The 15,433-nt window shown below is 33.8% G+C and overlaps 2 non-coding genes across 2 annotated transcripts; one reads left to right on the top strand and one right to left on the bottom strand.

Annotated features, from left to right (window-relative positions):
- Positions 1–1,058: 1,058 nt before the first annotated feature.
- TRNAE-UUC (transfer RNA glutamic acid (anticodon UUC)) lies at positions 1,059–1,130 on the bottom strand. Its single transcript has one exon. It is a non-coding gene; the product is annotated as a tRNA-Glu (tRNA).
- Positions 1,131–6,096: 4,966 nt separating this feature from the next.
- TRNAQ-UUG (transfer RNA glutamine (anticodon UUG)) lies at positions 6,097–6,168 on the top strand. Its single transcript has one exon. It is a non-coding gene; the product is annotated as a tRNA-Gln (tRNA).
- The last annotated feature ends 9,265 nt before the right edge of the window (positions 6,169–15,433 follow it).

Below are 15,433 nucleotides of genomic sequence, written 5' to 3'. Positions count from 1 at the left end.
ACTCGTTGAAATTGAAACAAATATCTATAACATAACACTAACATAGGTACGATGTTCATAAAAGTCTTTTTAATCTGAGATACTATTGAACTTGACCATTAAAGTTCCCCTCAAAATGAGGTAAAGTTTAAATATAATTGGTGACAAAAGATGAAACTATAAAATAAAAAGAAATAAGAAAATAATATTCAATTTTAGAGAATCAAACCAGAATCTCCTAGGTAAAAGCCAAATATCCAAACCGTTGGACAACAATGAATTTTTGGTGTAGTTGTCCTAAAGTCTTTTGTCTAATCGCTGAAGAGTTTTACTATGATGTTTTAGGTAATGTCTAACTCTTCGACACGTCGTTTCATGTGTGTGATAGAGTTCTCAGAGTTACCGCGACGTTTTGAGCTATTTGATCGTGTGGCTGTTTCTTCAAAAGGGTCAACATCAAACGTCAGGTCTTTGATTGGCAACCCATCCAGAGGAGCATCGATTGCATCGATTCCATCAACAGTCTTCCCATGAGTTTATGGTGCATGACCCATTTTTTATACCATTCACCTTCGAGCCCCAACATAGTTTTGCATCGTCCATGAGATGCATTGCGACCAACGTAACTCTTAGGTCCTATGAGCAAGTTCCAGTAACCTTCAAGTATTTTTCTACGTCAAAAATAAAGCTTTTTAATTCCTTAGCATCCCGATTTCCATTTAAGGGGTTGTGTTCTTGGATTTTAAGTTTGTTAAGCCCACATGAACTTGGCTTGAGGTATGGTTCTCTACTGCCAAACTTGTCAAACTCACTCGGGTGCTCATCTCAACCATGATGTCGTTCAACAAGAGAGACCTCGAAAACGACTGGATTATCGCATTAACCATTTGAATCACCTGCTCATCTCAACCATGATGTCGTTCAACAAGAGAGACCTCTAAAACGACTGAATTATCGCATTAACCATTTGAAATTGAACAAAATATCTATAACATAACTCGAACAAAGGTACGAAGTTCATAAAAGTCTTTTTAATCTAAGATAGAAACTGTAAAATAAAATGAAATAAGAAAATAATATTCCATTGCCGGGAATCGAACCCGGGTCTCCTGGGTGAAAGCCAGATATCCTAACCGCTGGACGACAATGGATTTTTAGCGTAGATGTCCTGAAGTATTTTGTCAGATCGCTGAAGAGTTTTAGCATGATCTTTTGCTTAATGTCTAACTCTTCTACACGTCCTTCCCTGTGTGTGTTAGAGTTCTCAGGGCTACCGCAAAGTTTCGAGTTGTTCGATTGTGTAACTCTTTCTTCAAAAGAGTCAACATCAAACGTCAGGTCTTTAATTGGCAACCCATCAAGGGGAGCGTCGATTGCATCGATTCCATCAACGGTCTTCCCATGAGTTTATGGTGCATGACCCATTTTTTATATCATCCACCTTCGAGCGCCACCGTCCATGAGATGCATTGTGGCCAATGTAACTCTTAGGTCCTATGAGCAAGTTCCTGTAACCTTCAAGTATTGTTCTACGTCAAAAATAAAGTTTTTTAATTCGTTAGCATCCCGGTTCCCATTTAAGGGTTTCTGTTTTTGGATTTTCAATTTGTGAAGCCCAACATGAGCTTGGCTTGGGGTGTGGTTCTCTACGACCCTCCTTATCAAACTCACTCTAGTGCTCATCTCAGTCATCTCAGCCATGATGGCGTTCAACAAAAGCGACCTTGAAAATGACCGGATTATCACATTAACCATTTGAATGACCTCAACCTCACTTGTTGAAATTGAACCAAATATCTATGACATAACACTATTAAAGGTTCAAAGTTCATAAAAGTCTTTTTAATCTAAGATACTATTGAATTTGACCATTATAGTGCCTCTCAAACCAAGTTCATAAAAGTCTTTTAAATTTAAGATACTATTGAACTCATCCATTATAGTGCTTCTCAAACCTAGGTAAAGTTTAAATATAATTGGTGACAAAAGATGAAACTATAAAATAAAAGAAATAAGAAAATAAAATTTCATTGTCGAGAATCAAACTCAGGTCTCCTCGATGAAAGCCAGATCTTCTGTGTAATGTCTAACTCTTCGACACGTTTTTTTATGTGTGTGATAGAGTTCTCAGAGCTACCGCCACGTTTCTTGTTGTTCGATCCTGTGGCTCTTTCTTCAAAAGAGTCAACATCAAACATTAGGTCTTTGGTTGGAAACCCATCAAGGGGAGGGCCGATTGCTTCAATTCCATCAATGGTCTTCCCACGATTTTTTTGTGCATGACCAGTTTTTTATACAATTCACCTTCAAGCGCCACCATAGTTTTGCATCGTCCATGAGATGCATCGTGGGCCAATGTAACTCTCAGGTCCTCTCAGCAAGTTCCTATAGTCTTGAAGTGTAATATCAAAACATATTAACGTATTTGATATTTTAAATATTAAAATAATTGATGTGTATCATAAACTTAAATAAAAATATATATCAGAAATTTGAATGAGATTCATATTAGTTAAACATATATTATGATATTCTACGACATTTTAATATTATTTAAATAAGATATTATATCTTAATGTATTAGGTATTCAAATATATAATTTGACAAAAATTGTCACAAGTTCACTTTAAATAGAACCCTAAGCTTAAGTCAAAAAGCATCAAACACTAAATATTGTGACATTTTAGGTGATATTTTGCAGAGGAAGCTGATAAAGTCTTCAAAGAGCATGTGGTCATGTCTGACATTTTAGGTTAACAACATGGTGAAAAGAAACCAGAAATTCTGATACTGGTAATTAACTACAAACCTTTGACTAAGGTTTTAGAATAAATAAGATATCCAATCCAAAACAAAAATGATTTGATAAAAAGAATTTAGAGTCAAATGTTTTTATAAAATTCGACATGAAATTGGGATTACATAAAATTCTAATTTCCTAAAATGACAAATATAAAATAGCATTTATGTCCAATTTAGAAAATATGAGAGGAACGTCATGCCATTTAGGCTAAAAAACGCTCCATCCGAATTTCAGAAGATTATGAATGATATTTTCAATCATTTCAAAAAAATTCGATAGTTTATATTGATGATGTGTTGATATTTTCTAAAATCATTAAGGTCAACACTTTAAACATCTACATACATTCATTAATGTAATCAAAAGAAAACAACTAGTTGTGTCCATACCCAAAATCATATAATATCAAACTCAGATCCATTTTCTTGGATTTTAAATTTATTTGAGCCTTATTAAAACCCATCTAATGGTCTTTGTCTCAAACTTTGGTGATGACGTATCCTAGAAAAGCCAACTTCAAAAAAAATAGGTTCTCTCAATTACCTGTCTTATATCCTTCAAGATATGAGGCACATTTACAAATTTCTTGATGAGTGTGTTCAAAATAATACAAAGTCTTGATGTGTAAGGGATATATCTACAACAAAAAAAAAAAAAAAAACAAAACAAATCATTAGTCAAATAAACTCTTTGCTTAAGTCTTATTTCAAATTTAGTTTTAGAAAAAAAAAGGGAATAATCTTGTTTCAAACAAAAAAAAAAAAATTTTTGCTAGATAGAAGTAGGTTTTGTTGTTGTTTGATTTTAAACTTCTACCTATAAAAGAAGTTGAAAACACCTTGGAGATTACCTATGGGAGAGTTTCTAACAAAGTCTCTCTTCTCTATCTTCTCAAACTGATACTACCTATAAAAGAAGTTGAAAACACCTTGTGAAAGTCTCTAAGGATACTGAGACCTCTAGCTTTGAAAAATCCAGTGTTGTTGGTGCTTATCAAAATCGCTGCCAGAATAAAGTTTAACAAGTGGTTCTATGGTGTAGTGGTTAGCACTTTCGACTTTGAATCTAACGACCTGTGTTTAATTCCCGATAGGCAATCCACAAATTTATACAAAATTGGTTCATAGCCGATTCGGTAGGGTCACTTTTGGACCGATAATCTGTAGAAGGGGTCACTAAAGTTGAGATTATACAAAATGGGTTCATAGCTCAATGTTAGAGCATTTGATTGCAGATCAAGAGGTCACCAATTCGAACCTAGTTGGGCCCTTCTATCTTGGATAGAAATTTGTTACACTTTTTGGACCGACACTATGTCTAAGGGGTCACAAATGTTAAAATCCTACAAAATGGATCCATGGCTCAGTGGTAGAGAATTTGACCGATCACCCGTTTGAACTTGGTTGGGCCCTTTTATTTTTGACAGACACTTTTTACACTTTTGGACTGACACTCTATAGAAGGGGTCACTAAGGTTGAAATCATATAAAATGGGTCCATAGCTTAGTGGTAGAGCATTTGACTTCAGATCAAGAGGTCATCAATTCGAATCTGGTTAGGCCCTTTTTATTTTGGACAGACACTTTGTTCGATTTACTCCCGACCATCGAGTGTCTAAAGGAAAAGAAATAAGAATAATTACCGATTCCAAACCTTATTCCAAAGTCCTAGTGTGGTATCCAAGCACCCACTATGAACATGGTTAAAAACTTAGCACCACTATTCTCGGACAAGAACCAAGAAATCATTAAGAAAATAGTGTGGTCTTATCCAAGCACCCACTATGAACATGGTTAAAAACTTAGCACCACTATTCTCGAACAAGAACCAAGAAATCATTAAGAAAATAGTGTGGTGCACCACTATTCTCGGACAAGAACCAAGAAATCATTAAGAAAATAGTGTGTACCACTATTCTCGGACAAGAACCAAGAAATCATTAAAGAAAATAGTGTGTACCACTATTCTCGGACAAGAACCAAGAAATCATTAAGAAAATAGTGTGTCTTAGCGCCACTATATAATATGGTAGAGAAATAAAAAAATGTTACCCTCATTTGTGTGGTGCTGCCATAAGTGATCAATAGAAATATTTTAAGCACTTTTCTCTTGTACTCCTTATAGTTTTACCTTTTAAGGTGGTAAATATTTGTGGGTTTTAAGCATTTTTCTCTTGTACTCCTTATAATTTTACCTTTTAAGGTTGTAAATATTTGTGCACTGGTGACTATTATGATTATCAGTCAACTGAGTAATAGAAATATTTTAAGCACTTTTCTCTTGTACTCCTTATAATTTTATCTTTTAAGGTTGTAAATATTTGTAGGTTTTAAGCACTTTTCTCTTGTACTCCTTATAATTTTACCTTTTAAGGTTGTAAATATTTGTGCACGGGTGACTATTATGATTATTAGTCAACTGAGTTAAGTGGAAATAAATTTTGAAGATGAAATTAAAGTATTAATTCTGATGTCATCTTTACTTGAGTTTTGGGATTTTGTTATTAATGAGATTCAATCTAATGCCATTAGTAATTCACAATGATAATATTCAAAATACTTGACAAAAAAGAATGGTCAACCTAAGATATTTGAAACAAATAAATATTTTGTCCTATATCAAATCACTCATTTGAAATTCCTTAATAATAACCCTTCTTACATCTTTTAGAGAGAAAAGTTCCTTAAATAGAAGTCTTATTAGATACTTCTAAGCATTTAGAGATCAACTAGACACAAAGCTAAACATTCTAAAAAAAATTAGGGGTTAAACTTTTCGGTTAACGTAATTTAAGAAACTTATGATTTTTATATTCTCAAGAGTTTAATTGAGCTAGGTCGATTCAATCTAGTGGACCAAAGAATTGAACCGAACCAAACCAACTAGTTAGTAACATGATTTAGTGTAAGCATTTTGACGCAAAGTAGAAGCAATAATGGAGGGTTTGCAATAATATAGTTTTCACCCCTTGTTTCTCGAGTGAATATTGAAATAATATGGTTTTCCTGTTAAGTTTTGCACGGAAGAAAGAAAGACTGGGATGTAAAGTATTATTTCAATTTGTTTGTAATATACAACAATATATAAATTAATTATAAGAAATATATAAAATTACATGTTCTCCAAGGGCTTCAATCAACACTAGAGGGTTACTTTTGCAATCACTCTAAAGGTGCTCAAGATCACAACGAGTTAGATAAAATAGCTCTAGAACTTTGAATCCAATAACTTGAGTTTGACTCGTGATAGAATCTCTCTTCTTGTGGAATCTGCATAAAATAGGAAAACCATTCCAAAATCAATTTTTACAACGGGTTCTATGGTGTAGTGGTTAGCACTTTGGACTTTGAATCCAATGACTTGGGTTCAACTCTCGGTAGGACCTTTTTAAGAAATGACCTTGATGCGAAAACACAGAATAAGGAACGACAATACAAGACATTTTAAAACAAAAGGGTGTTTCCTAGCATTCAATGCGAAAACACAAATTTTCTCGAGGCATAAGGTGTAAAATTCTTGAGTTATTCCGAACTTGCTCCGCTATCATTTGAGCCCATAATAACTTGCATGAGTTTTCGGTTCCGAACTTGCTCCAAACAAGTTATTCCGAACTTGCTCCGCTCCGCTATCATTTGAATCCATAATAACTAGCATGAGTTTTCGCTTCCGAACTTGCTCCAAACAATATCATTTGAACCCATAATAACTAGCATGAGTTTTAGGTTCCGAACTTGCTCCAAACAACTTGAAATCTTGAATTTATTCTCATGTCATATAAAATAGACCCTTACAGAAAATAGTTGGTAATTTGGAGTATGTCTAAACCTTGAGCTAGGATATGACTTCTTGTTTTGTTTGGAGCATGTCTAAACCTTGAGCTAGGATATGACTTCTTGTTTCGTTTTCAGGAACTAAACCTTAGAGGTTGTCATGTCATGCATCGTATTTTAACCATGAAAACTCTTGCGAAGTAACTCTTAATTTTCTCCCCATGAGTGCATAGGTGGCGTTGTCATAATCGTGGCATCCTGCTAGCAAATCGTGGTGCAGGGCATCTCATTTAGGTGAGGGAGATAATAAGTTCATCATGGAATCCTGCTCATGGTACATATACCAAAGCATCCCACCTAAAGAGAAATAGGGGCCTCGCGGCAGTGATGAGCATTTTCTCCCATATCTTGGTTTCGCTAACTAAAGTTTTCCAATAACTCCCAAACTTCATTACCTTATATAACCTCTCGGGATAAGGATTCATACAACATTTCATAAAATAAGATCTACTGAGAAAACTCGAGTAAAGGTCAAATTTTGAGTTGACTTGGACAGTTTAGTTGAACTGGACGTATCATCGTTTTCTTCCTCTGAAAAGGAAGAAGATGCGCATTTTTCGCATCGCCACCATCTGAAACTCGGCCTGTATAGCCACATTTACAGCGTTTCTCTCCTCGATTTCTTCGTGAAACTTACAAATGGATGTTACAAGAAAGGGTTAGGGATTTATTTGATAACTTCTCGTGGATCGTAGCCTAAGATATTCGTTACCAAAGTTCATCCAAAATCTTATTTATCGCTGGAGATAAAACAAAGGATTTCTTATTGGGTAGCCGATTCTAGGGGTTTCAAGGCCCTATTTCTTCATTGAACCCCTTCCATGTCCTATCTTCAGGCTAAAGGAATTGGTTTGGAGGAACGTCTTTGAGTGTAGGACCTTAATTTCCAAAAATTGTTCTCGGTATGCAACTCACTCGAAACGCTAGATTTTCGATCTCATGGGTAGCTTGTTCTATGATGTCTCAACTCTCGATTCCTTCATCAAGTTTACTCAACATCTTCCTCTGAAGCTAGAGGAATCCTTAATTTGAAGGAAAAGAGATCGTAGATAGGAATTTTGACTCTTATCCCCAATTTCATTTCGAAACCTATTTTCTTCAATTTGGCACGCTATCGAGGTTATTTTTCTTCGTGGTCTTCTATGGAAGCAGTCCTTGGAGGTGCAGAAACTGATTGGAATCATTCTTGCTCGACAAGTCATCATGTATCCTCGAATTGGATTTCCAAGTTTTTCTTGAAGTTCTTCAATGGCAGATTGAATTGGGGGAATGGTTTCTGGGCACTTTCAGCACTCTATTCCTTCATAGAACTTGTGGGTAATCTTGTTAAGAAACTGTAGGAATAAGTTTGAAGAGAAATGGTGGAGGATTGCTCTCAAATTTGGAAGAAATCTGAGAGTAGGAGATCCATAATCTAAACGCTTATTGCCTTCGATTTGGGGATCGACCTTTCTCGATTCTTATTCCGTATTGTTGCTCCTACTCAATACTTTATAGGAGGAGCTTAAACCGACATTGAGAGCTCTAGATTATTCGTTATTTAAAAGTTTGAAGAGAAATGGTGGAGGATTGCTCTCGAATTTGGAAGAAATCTGAGAGTAGGAGATCCACCATCTAAATGCTTATGGCCTTCAATTGGGGGATTGAACTTTCTCGATTCTTATTCCGTATTGTTGCTCCTACTTCCGACCTTATAGGAGGAGCTTAAACTGACATTGAGAGCTCCAGAATCTTCGTTATTTAGATTTCAAACTTTATGGATAATTTTTTGAAGATATCAACTCCGATCATAGCCTTACCGACCTTGGCTTTGAATACAAGTCGTTGGACGTGATGATCCGTGGGTGTTGGTTCTAGATCATATCAAATTTTGGACGAGATCTGACGGTTGAGATTTGAGTTCGAAAGATTTTTCCCGGATGGTCATGGTAGATGCTCTGATTCGAATTAAAGTGGTATTTCTGTAATTATCAAGTCTTTAGGGGTATTTTGGTAATTTGCCACTTTCTGAATATTTTATTATTATTTTTCTCGAAAAATCCATAATTTTTCTACAAATTTCTCATCGCTCTTTTATCATTTTTCCCTTTTTCTGAATCTTGAGATTCCTTCTAGATAAGGAATTACAAATGCGAAAGATTCTTGATAATTGATAAAATGACTTTTTTGCCCTTTGTATTTACTTTTTCCTTTCCAATCTTTTTCAAAAGGCCTTTTAACTCCTTGCAATCACTTGTTATGGTACACGGGTGACGTGACTAAGTCCTTTGTTCTTGCTTAATCCTTTAATTTTTTTCCTTTCTATGCTTTGGGTCTTTCATGAGTGGCTTATTCTTATGGAAGATAATTTCCTTCATTTTTGGGGTGTTACATATACATACTCGTTACAAACACAAAATAAGATGCAGACTCAAAAGAAGAACAAAAAATACTAAATAAAAAACAGAGGTTAGTTCATGGCCCACACTCCAAAGTCCGTTCTCATCCATGACCAACTCCTAGTTACATGAAAAAAAAAATGATAAACATGGAGTGAGTAAAACTTAGTAAGTAGCCTACTAGTAGGTTCTTAATCGCGACCATAAGCTAGGATATTACTTCTTGTTATGTTTTGAGGATCTTATACTGATCTTGAAAACCTTCCCTAAAATAACCTTCAATTTTCTCCCCATCTATCTATTTTAAACACTTTTGAAAGTTAAAAGAGTAGTTTTGAGGTTTTTTTTTTTTTTTTTTTTTTTTTTTTGGAAAATTTAACTGTATTTTTTTTAAAAAAAATTATGAGTATTTTTTTTTAGATTAAAGTGCAAAGTTCAATGGTATTTTTATTAATTTAGATTATAATTTAAAAAAAAATACAAATTTTTGTTGATTAAGTTAATATTAATTTTATTAAAATACATAACACCACATCAAAATTAATTTATTGGGACTAAAATTAAAACTAAAAAATTAATTTATTTTAAAACTAAAAAGTATACTTTGTTTCTTATCCCAACTATAAAGAATTTAATTCCAAGCTCTCTTCTAATAGACAAATGATTTATTAACCTCTGTTGTAAGATTTCATTTCATCAATTTAAGTAGCGTTCAACTATAAATATCGAATTTTAAAGTATTCCTTGTCAAAGTAAATCGGTTGAAACTATCTATCACAGGTGTTCCATAATGAGTTGTGGAGAAGTGTTTCCTTCAATTCAAATTTCAATTAAGGATGTCAATGACAAAAAAGTGCAAGAGGCTAGAAGGTTTGTAGTGGAAGAAAACAACAAGAGTCATGGACATCGTTTCATTTACAAGCTGTATCATGTGTCTTATTCATGGTTACTTAAATCTCGTTGAATTGGTGCGCCTTTCACATCAGAGACATTTGAGCCTTAAACCGAGCTCTTTGCAATAGCGAACTTATTAAAAACTCTTTGCTTGCTGCAACATTTGCTTGACATAATTGGACCAAAGGACAGTATGGACGACCATAGCTCACTGTATTTGTCTCCAATCATGAAGTGTGACGTCAGATCTTTGTTCATACCATATTCATTAACTATAACATGGCAAGAAATTTTTTATGTTTTGACTGGGCATGCCATATTCTGTTGTTCTTATATATCTTTAGTTACTTGTGATTAAAGCAAAGAAGTATAGACATGGTTTCCAACCAACCCTTCCTTTATAAGTTAGTTCGACGAATGGGTTTTTGCTATCAATTTATTGTTAACCCTTCCGCTCGATTTTGTGTTATGATATCATGCAAGGAATGAGAATCGACCTTACTTGGACAAAATTATATACTATTTGATAATTATTGTTGATAACAAAGATAAATTGAATTATAAGCATTTTAAGTTAAAAAATAACTAATAATGTTTGATTAATCCACCACATCTAAATGGTGTGAAAGTTATCTTATTTGTAATCAAATAAATTACAAGGATATGAAAATACTAATAAATGGAAATAACAATAAATGGATACCTATGGTAATAAGTATATATGGTAAATTATAATTTATTACTAAATATCCTTAACACCCCACCGCAAGCTGAGCGTCGGATTTGAACGAACGTGAAGCTTGGATCTGAAAAATTCAAAGAGGTTCAGAAACACTTTTCGTGAAGATGTCAAAAACCTGGTTCAGAGGAGGCGTAGAGAAACACTTTCTTGGCCATCGAAAATTGCGGACGGATCGCCGCTCAGCGGCGATGCTGCCTTGGCTTCAGCGAGAATATGTCTAACCCATGAAGAGGGATTGTCGCTTAGCGACGATGCTGCCTTGGCTCTGGTGAGAATATGTCTAACCCCAAGAAGTAGAAAGGGAAACCTAGAGCAAAGAACAAAGACAATGTTGAAGCTGAAAGAGTCGCCACATTGGGCGAAGGAGCCAATTTTGGCGAGAAGGCCAGTCGGAAGAGTCGCCACATTGGGCGAATGAGCCAATTTTGGCAGGAAGGGAGGCAGCAACTTTGTTGGCGAAGAGGCCAGTGCGGCACCTAGATTCCGAAGGTAAATCTCTGCAAAAGGTTGATGGGCTTGTCGAGATTCCGTATATTTCTGAAGAGAACACTAATGATCATCCTGAGATTAGGGTTTCTGTGAAGGATGAAGGATGAAGGAAAAATTGGGAAGAAAATGAAAGATGCTATGTTTGGAAAAGGTGAGGTTGTATGTACAGAGTATGGCGAAGAATGATTTAGAGGTCAAAAGGGTGGAGCCGAAGAGTAATCAGTCGGATCTGCATGTGGTAGCCATGACGACTGCCCGTGCGGCGTCAAATCCAGCAATGGTGGTGGGGAAGAACAGTGGAAGATTTCAAAAGCCATTGAAAAGAAAGGATACGAGTTGCTAAACCGGCTCTGATACCATGATAATGTTTGATGAATCCACCCCACCTAAATGGTGTGAAAGTTATCTTATTTATAATCAAATAAATTAAAAGGATATGAAAATAGTAATAAATGGAAATAGCAATAAAAGGATACCTATGGTAATAAGGCAAATATTAGATATTTGCCTTATAATAAAATATCAAATATAATATATATGTTAATTATAATTTATTACTAAATATCCTTAACAATAACAAATTACTTGTACACTTTTACTCATAATCTTTATATTCTTTATGTAGCAATAAGGAAGGGAAGGATAGAAAAGATACTCATAATATCATTATGACTATGCCATATTTCATTAATAAAAGAGAGTAATACATCCACAAACACACACATATATATTTCGAGAGAGAGAGGGTTTATTATAAGTAGAGATAGCATTCTAGTAGTTGTATTGCTACTTGGGGACAAGGAACTCGAGAACTTCTTTAAAAGATGAGAGCTACTTGGGGACAAGGAACTCGAGAACTTCTTTAAAAGATGAGAGCTATGAGTAGGTGGCCATGGATATATCACATGCACAAAATGAAAGTTCTGCACCTTTGTAATAAAAGACCAAGGAATATCATCATTATTTATAACTTCTATCATAATAATATAAATTCTACGAGGACGATGTTCTCTGGTCATACCAACCAGACCGTTCACCACACGCTTGTAGATGAAACGATGCCCACTATTCTCGTTATTCTTTTCAACTATGAATGTTCCTGCATTCCGCACTACTAGGATATTGACATCCTTAATTAATACTAAAGCATCTAAAGGCAACCCTTCCACACGGCTCATTCTAACACCTTTAGTAAATAGTTCCAAGAGACATTGTTAGGCCGATTTTGTTCATGAATACTTAAGAATTTGATATTTATAGTTGTGGTTGAACGCTACTTAAATTGATGAAGTGAAATCTTCCAATAGAGTCTAATAAAGCGTTTGTCCATTAGAATAGGTTGGAATTAAATTCTTTATAGTTCGAAATAATAGTTGTATTCTTTAAGTCATTGAGACTAGTGTTATTAGTACTTGTTAGTATATTTGAGTATAAATATTAAAATGATTAGTTATTAAATATTGTTTGAATTAAAGCGTTTATAATTCAAATGATCTTCATAACCTAATTCATAAAAAAATAAATAAAATAATTAGGAAGCATTTATGTGCTATATCAAAATAAGATGCATAAAAAGAACTTGCTGTAATTACTTTATTCATCGACCTTTAAGCTTAAAAGTAACTTAAAATATTGCAATATTGTCATTCAATCGCCTATTATGAAATTAGGCCCGAACTAAAAAAATAATATTTTTAAAAGATGGAAAAATTATGTATTCAAAGATGAAGAATTCACAACCATCACAAACAATATTAATTAGCATCTTGTCTTTTGGTTTGTCACATTTTCAAATATGAACAAACCTCAATTTTGAGTCAGGTGAGTATTATGGATCATAATCGACAGTATTTTGCAAGTAGCTTTGAGCATTCACAAAAGGTCGAAAGTTGAATTTCTTTAGAATGGTAACCATGTAACCGATGATTATTGTTGAATTTCCAAAAAATACACCACAAATTTCATTTATAGATATAAATGGAACCATTGATATAAAACCCTGATTATATAATTGCATCTTCACTAACAAACCTACCTCGGAGTGATCATCTTCATAAGAGGCTGCAAATTAAGAAGCCTTCCAGGATTACTCAAAAGTGAACTTTTAAGACAAATGAAGCTATATTTGAGCAAGAAAAATCATGTTACGTGTGGCTGGGATACCACGGAGACACCAATGCAAGCAATCACTACCACCTGAAGTTTCTTTGATATTGTAGTTGGATCTATGAGACTCATCCCTCAGATGTGAAAGAGTAGTTATATCCAACATTCTTACTTGTGCTTCTGGTACAGTACTCTCAACAAATGGATCGCTTGATCTATTCTACTCTACTTTACTTCCTCTTGATAAGGGTGTGGTATTGACACAACTCATATTGTTGATAATCATCACTTATATCCAAAACCAGAGTATAGCGGTCGACTATCATCAAGGACCCATTCACCATTTCCATTCCTACCGACGGAAAAGTTTTATTACATTCATTTCTTCCTCCTTTCTAACTTCTTCATTCTCACATTAAACTTTTTTTATTAAAAAAAAAAAATTAAACCTTAAAGGGAGAAAGAAGGAAGAATAAAAAAGAAAACCCTTAATTTTGAAAGCTTATCAAATACTCTTTACCGATGTAAAGAAAGCTTGAGAATAATTTATTCTCACGTCCCTCTTTGACACTTGTTGGATATATATTCGTCCTTCACATGTCGTATCACAATCATATCATATCGTAAAAACTTTGTGGTTATATCCTTCCCTAATTTATCATAGCCTTAACGTCCTTAGACATATCATAGTTGTGTCGTTACCTGAATGTACCTTAGTCATAACGTTACAGGAACGTATCCTAACGCTATCGTTCTATCAATCTATCATAATCCTATCCCTTTCTACCCATAACCTAATCGTATTGTTTTATGAATCCATCGTGACCATGTCACCCATAACCTAATCGTATTGTTTTATGAATCCATCGTGACCATGTCGTTTTTATCAATCTGTCATACCCATAGCACTTCGATACGTAACCAAACCATAACGTTTCATGAACATCTCATACTTCTATCGTTACATTATGTTTAGTGCATCCTTCTCGTATCCTATTTCAAATATACCATTGAACACATGGTACCATAAGTATTATCATACAATTCACATATTATAACATATCATAAGCATATCGATTCACAAACATTTCACACATATCAATATATATGACACTTGCAGAACCACGGGCACAGTCAACATCAAATATAACCATACGGATGGTAAGGCCACCTACCTGATTAGCTTTGGCTGTTTTTTTTTTTTTTTGACTTGTGTTCCTAATCTTACTTTGGTGTGTTTGTTACATTTTTTTTTAATTATGTTACCAATTCGCCAATTTAATCAATTCATCATTTATGTTTTTTTTTTTAATTATGTTAGTCATTACTTTCAGCTAATTTAATCTATTCTATTTATTTATTTATTTATTTTTTATTTTTTTGCTATTGATGGACATATCTTTCTAAAACATACTAAATAAAACTAAATAATTGGTTAGGGGAGGATATGAGATATAACTTAAGGTTAAATCTCTTCTTTACATATGAGAATAACTCATTCTTATGTCCATCTTTGCTACCATGTACTAAATTAAGGATTTTATTTTTCTTGGGTCAAAACCATACTTAAGCACAAGATTGAAGTTGTAGGTAGTCAATTATAATATTTGACATGCTAATTTTCAAAATACTTTAAATGGGTGTAAAGAAAGCATGAAAATAACTTAGTGTCACTAATCTGACACGTGTTGGGCATGTACTGAACACTTGTTAATACAATGGATACATTACAAAGTTATAATCCATCGTATCAGACACTTGACTTTGAATATATTTTGAGAGTGAAACGTACATTAAGCTTGTTTTTAAGTATACAAATATATGAACTTATTTATATGAATTTATTTCTAATATAAAATTGATAAATTTTTTGAAATAATTCTTTTTAATTAATGTATCATTGTCACATCGGTGTCTAGTTTTTTAAGAATGACATGTTACTGTTACGAACAGAAAAAGAAAATTGTAAAGATCAGAAGAATTGGGAGAAATCTCTCATCCAATTGAAGAATAAATAAATCAAATCTAATTCAAATAACTAGATCAAATCTAATTCAAATAACTCAATCAAATCTAATCCTAAGAGTTACCCTATCTATTTAGTATCATATTTAAGTCTCGTATCTATATCTCATTTTTATTTTCGTGACTCTGAGATATTTTGCTTTTATAAATAGATATCTTCACGAAAATAAGTTTAATTTATGTTGA

Source organism: Cucurbita pepo, chromosome 10, assembly GCF_057944985.1.
Source record: "Cucurbita pepo subsp. pepo isolate OVF chromosome 10, ASM5794498v1, whole genome shotgun sequence".
Taxonomy (NCBI): domain Eukaryota; kingdom Viridiplantae; phylum Streptophyta; class Magnoliopsida; order Cucurbitales; family Cucurbitaceae; genus Cucurbita; species Cucurbita pepo.
The sequence above is the reverse complement of the archived record's forward strand: the minus strand, read 5'-3'. Positions and strand labels throughout refer to the sequence as shown.